This window comes from Nuphar pumila, chromosome 14, assembly GCF_984573655.1.
Source record: "Nuphar pumila chromosome 14, dmNupPumi1.hap1.1, whole genome shotgun sequence".
Taxonomy (NCBI): domain Eukaryota; kingdom Viridiplantae; phylum Streptophyta; class Magnoliopsida; order Nymphaeales; family Nymphaeaceae; genus Nuphar; species Nuphar pumila.
The window spans coordinates 91,280,086-91,286,603 of NC_143262.1; positions in this window are offsets into that span (position 1 = coordinate 91,280,086).

The following is a 6,518-nucleotide window of genomic DNA, read 5'->3' on the forward strand; positions in this document are numbered from 1 at the left end:
ATGGTTTTTATTGATTTGGAGAAGGCATACGATAGAGTACCTAGGGACGTTCTCTGATAGACAATGATGAAGAAAGGTGTTTCTCTCAGGTAAATTAGTATAATTAAAGATATGTATGAAGAAGTAGTAACCAATGTTCACACTTGTGGAGGGGTGACAACCAATTTTTCTATAACGGTTGGGTTACATCAAGGATCTGCATTAAGACCTTTCCTATTTGCTATAGTGATGGATGAGCTTACGAGATCAATTCAAGAAAATGTGTCGTGGTGTATGTTGTTTGCTCATGATATTGTTTTGATTGATGAGTCTAGAGTTGGGGTTAATGCTAAGTTAGAATTATGGAGACAGACATTGGAAGCAAGAGGTTTTAAGTTGAGTAAGTGTAAGACAGAATACATGGAATGTCGGTTTAGTAAGCAACGAAGTAGTGATGGGAGTGTAGTGAAGCTTGGTGAGCAAGAAATATCGGTGGATGATTGTTTCAAATATTTGGGATCTATCATTCAAAAGTATGGAGAAATTGATGGAGATGTAAATCATAGGATAAAGGTTGGGTGGATGAAATGAAAAAGTGCAACTAGAGTGTTGTGCGATCGTAGAATGTCATTGTGGTTGAATGAAAAGTTTTATAGGACGACTATTAGGCATGCTTTACTATATGGTATGAAATGTTGGCTGTGAAGAGACATCATATTCAAAAAATGAGTGTAGCTGAGATGCGTATGCTGAGATGGCTGTGTGGAAATACAATAAAAGATAAGATTCGGAAGGAGGAGATACGTAAGAAGGTAGGTGTTGCACCCATTGAAAATAAGATGAGAGAGAATTGTTTACGGTGGTTTGGACATATTCGGCGAAGGCCTAATGATGCGCCAGTTAGAAGGATGGAGAAATGAAAAAATATATTAGTTAAAAGAGGTCTGAGTAGGCCTAGGAAGACATGGATAGAGGTGATAGGAAAAGATATGAATCCTTTGAACCTCACCGAGGACATGGCATTGGATAGAAATGATTGGATGAGAAGGATTCATGTGGAAGACCCAAAATGATTTTCTTTTTTGGTTCATATCGCCGATTCCAATTGTTTTGGGATGAAGGCGTAGTTGTTGTTGTATGCCCGAATTGAAACACTATGCATTATGAGATACAAAGTTTGTGTCCACATCTAGACCTCACTCAGCTCGCACCTCGGAGACCCAGAATGGGATGCAATCTGAGCTTGGCATTACCAGTTCCGGTAAGACGAAAAAAAAAGAGTAAAACAGGCCAGTTCAGTGCACCTGGTTCTATCCAAAGTTAATTAGTTTGCAATAACAACAAAAGTTCATTAAAGCACGAATATGCGACTGAAAATGTTTTGCATTATAAAAGGTACATAAAAAAAAAGTTACTAAACAATTAGCAAAGATAATTATGGGTTTATATTGACAAACAACTTTTTTTTAAGTTATTTTATATAAACTTTTAAAGATCGATCTTGAAAGAGCTATTTCTTTTTCTGGCATTCTGAAAAAAAAGTAAAGAAAAAGGAAACTAAAATTTTCATTAGTTTTTGTTGTTTTGGAAGTTTTATTGAAAATGTGTTTTAAACGGACTTTTGTCAAGAACGGGTCTGATCCAGATAGGTCTTCACAAGCCTACGGGTCTGACCCGACAATGCATGTTCAGAATTTGACGCCTGATTGTATTTGTATCGATCAAATATTTGAGCCCTTCGCTGGATTTTAGCAAATCTCGGTCTTGTCAAAGTCAAACCAGACCATATACATGTATAGGCCTGGGCTAGTTGAACGAAATGAGTCAGTTCAAGAAGACTTTGACAAACCATGCTAGGTGGCTTGGTCATGACTTGAACTGATGTGTTTAATTAAGACCGGGCCTTAAGTCGGCTCGAATCAGACTTAATAGGTAAATGAAATAGTAGTTTTGCGCTGATGATGGTCTTCCTAAAATGATTAGGGGTGAAAATGGGTCAGACTTGGGCCGGATCTTGTCAGATCTAAATCCAAATCTGAAATGTAAATACTAGATTCAAATCTATACTTGGATCCAAATCAGATCCGAGAAGGTATACTTGAACCCGAATATGAATCCAAAATACATGTGGTAATATTGGATATAGAAGAAATAGAACAAAAAACAAGCTATTTACACATAAAAAATGCAATTGGGTCAAAATTTTGAATTGGATCATTTTTAGATCCAACTTAAAATGTTGATCCCAATCTGACCTTATCCAATTTAACATATTTGAATGTTCATTCAGATCTTACTTAAAGAATTCATATAAAAAAAAACGTGAAAACATATTGGACTCAGATTGGATATCCAACCATATCTGATCCGTTTGCAGGATCACCTGATATCGATTCCTTGCTGAAGTTTTGCTCGGTGAATTAAGAGAATGGCTAAACTTACGAAGAGAAAATGTACAAATCAATAGCTATCATTCGTCTGTGAACAAAACATTGAGAAAGCACCAGTAAATTATGACCGCTAACAACTAACATTAGTTCACTAGTTGAAAACAAGCTGTATCCATTCACCAAAGGGTTGAATGGTAAAGATGCCTGACCTAATAACACAAGAAATTTGAATAATTTTCGTACAAATAACTTAAAGTTCATAAGAAATTGAAGGCAGATCACAAGGCTTTCATAAATATGTCTTAAAAGACATTTGTTTGCAATCTTTCTTAACAAACTTCCATTTCAATGGAGGTAAATTTTTTCTATTTTCATATTATGCACAAAATAAAGGGTTAGCGTAACACCTCAAAATTTCAAAATAAAACTGGTCGAAAATTCATGATTTTTTTTCTTTACAATGAAATTTTAAAAAGGTCTTTAAAGGTGAAAATATATGCTAATTAGTCATCAGTTTTAAAATATGTCGGGCAAGTCATAGGTACGCGGTCAAGCACTTATTGACCACTAAAGTATTTCATTTACACAAACCAAACAAGTTATTTATTACAAATAACACTACTTGGTAAAGCAGTATTTTATAAAGTTGGTTTTATAAATGAAATGTCCAACATAGTCTTGAGAAACCCTAAAACTCGATGTTGCTCTGCTTCACATATCACATCGCAGGTTCAGTACCTGTATCCCTCATAAAATAGAGTCGGAACCATCGTTGGTCTGGTAGAAAAATATTTCAATTTAAACAAGTATAAAGCTTAAAAACATAAGGAGCATCTTCAGACCACAAATGGAAACAACGTAGCTCAAGTCTTTACGACTTAGCATATAAATACGAAAAGTCTCTTCAGGATCGTAGTTAGAATATTGTCGCTCAAGTCTCCATGACTTAGCATATAAACACGAAAAGTCATTTTAAAGCCATAGTTGGAATATCGTAGATCAAGTCTCTACGACTTGGTGTATCGGTATCCCATGAATCCAAGCGAGAGCTCATCGAGCTTAGCTTAGTTGTACGGATACAACTTGGGTCATTTGCCATATCGGTTCAACATTATACTCACATCAATACCTTTCACAAGCTTATGCATGATTAATGCTAACGCATATTCATTCATTCATTTATCGCTTAACCCATAGCTAATACATTATTTCGATTTTAAATGTTCACCCCCTAGTATGCAAAAAAAGCATGACTTCGACATCAATGTGACGTTCTAGGGGTTTATTATGCTATATATTTTGTATATCCCAGAGGCCTAATAACCTTATCCATAGCAAGGCGACAACTTTCATACCGGGAGACTCACACCAAGCCGATTCGGATACATCCTTCTACTGTAGTAATGGGGTTCAATCCCTAGATCTCAAGGATAACCCGATTTCATAATCTCTGAGTGACGATTTTATTTTTTAGATTTAATGACTATGGATTGGATCTATGGTTTTTTTGGATTTAATGGATCGACAACTCAGAAAAAAGACTGAAGCCACTCCCACCCGACAAAAGCAAAAAAAAAAGAAAAAGAATGAAGGTCGACCAACCCCTCCCACCTAATAGAAGACAAAAAAAAAGAATGAAAGGCACGACTGGCTCATTGAGTTGGCCGAAATCTATTTCGGGGAGCTCCCCCTGCCCCCCAACCAAAAAAAGGAAAGAAAAAAATAGGAAACATGTTACCTATTTTTTCCAGCAAGTTCCCCCTTCTCCGGCAAGCTGGTGCTTTGCCCATCTTCTTCCTTGATCATCTTCATCGTATAAAGGAGAGAGGAGAACATCACCTCTTGTACGATTTAGCAGACCCGTGAACCACAAAATGTGATTTTGAATAATGTGATTCGAAATCACAACCTCACCCATGAGATTTTAAATCCCACCTTCAGCCTCAAATCACATGTTTGGTTGGGCATGAGATTTGGAACCATATGAGAATCACTCTCTCATTCAAATGAGAGAGTAATTCTCATGTGATAGAACCAAACATGCCCTTGGGGTACGTTTGGTTGCTTGTGGGGTGCTGTGCAAATGAGATTCACTCCCTAATTTGTATGAGAACTGGAATCTCATGATGTCTCATGAGAACTCGATTTCACACAAATGAGAAAATGACTCCTCATTTGCAACGGCAAATGAGAGTTTGTTTCCCGCTATTCACTTTTGACTGTTTCTTACAACTCACTTTGAAAGTTTGGTGGATTGTGGGTTGCTGTGCAAGTGAGATTCACTTTCTAATTTGTTTGAAAACTCGAATCTCATGTGAACGAACCGAACATACCATTGATTCCATCTCATGTGATTTATGTGATGCAACCAAACATTAACAGTTTACATGCAGAAAAGCTTTGAAAAAAAATAAATTAAACATCGATTGACTTGGTTATAAAGGTCTTATTTTCATGGTAGAAACCTTTTTTCAGTTTTTCACCAGCCTTCAGAACATATCCTATTCAAGTAATCATATGGAAAGAACGTTAAAAGCATCTATGCCGAAGTAGGTTATATGTTACCCCTTGAACAGGGCATCTCATGCTCGGGGGTCCCAAAAGGCACCATGTATTTAAGCATGTCCATTTCGTATCTCCATGTTTGTCAACATTAATTACCATTGGGGTTTGATGCGATTGTAAAGACTTAAGTACCCTCTTCTCCATTGGTGCAAAAAAAAATGACGATTCTAGAAAATGAGTGGTTGTAAAGACTTAAGTGCCCCGGAGATGATTATTTAAGACTCAGTCTCTGCACAGCAGGATTATCCGAGAAAGAAATCTCCTCTGCAGGAGGCCATGAACATCAACCCTCTCACTCTCTCTCTTCCTTCTCTTTCTGCTTCTGTGCACATCCAACAGAAGATCCTACATTGCTCCATCAAGCACCGACTGACCTGCACATTGACTATTGTGGAGCCCGATTCAGAGTTTTTACCCTTACAGGAGGAGGGTTTGGGGGCTCCTCCCAACATGGGTAGCATCATTCAACTAAATGAGTTGTGGATCCTGATTTAGAGTTTTTACCCTTACAGAAGAGGGGTCTGGGGGCTCCTCTCAGCGTGGGTAGCATCATTCAACTTAATGAGTTGTGGAGCCTAATTTAGAGTTTTTGCCCTTACAGGAGAGGGGTCCGGGGGCTCCCCCCCCCCCTCGGTGTGGGTCCCGCTGCGCGGTCAGTGAGCAGGGGTCCAGGGGGGGCGCCCCTAGCGGAGGCTAGGTTGTTTCTTGCTAAAGGTTTTTATAACACCCTTTCCCACGATGTTTCTGTTTTTTTCTCGTTTGAAGATGATGACTTCTAAAAGTTATCGTTCAATTTTAGAAAATGAACTTGTTATAGAGATCAGATTTCAAATCTGTAAAAAGCGATGTCTTTCTTATTGAGTCTAGTTTATTTCTAGCAAATTTCAGCAATTTTTATGGTCATTTGATTCTTTATTTTGATTAAAAACCAGACCTCTATTATTTTACATTATTTGAGTTATACAGGTTTTTAGTTCATTTTGCAAGAGTCATATCTCTCTAATAGAAGATCATTTTCCAAATCCATAAAAAAGGTTTTCTTCTTTTATTTGTCTAGTTTATATATGAAATTTTTTATAACCTTTTATACATATTTGATTTTTTAAATTTGTTAAAATTCAGGATTTGTTACAAATTAATCTTATTTAATGATGATTAAACAAAATTGTTCTGGTTTTTTATATATTTGAAATATCAAATAAATATATAAAGTTATAAAAATTTCCAGATATAAACTAGACAAATAAAAAAAGAAAACCCTTTTTACAAATTTAGAAAATGATTTTCCGTTGGAAAGATATGACTCTTGCAAAATGAACTAAAAACCTGAGTAACTCAAACGATATAGAGTGTGACAGGGTCTTGGTTTTCGACCTAAAAACAGGTATGAAATTATCATAAAAATTGTTAAAAATTAGCAGAAATAAACTAGACTCAATAACGAATATATTTTTTTTACGGATTGGAAATCTGATCTCCGGTTAGAGAGATACGCCCCCAACAAATTGGTCTTGATTTAAATAGCAATTTATGCATGACAGCTTACTGACTAACACTACAAATCGCTATAGCAATTTGTAGTGT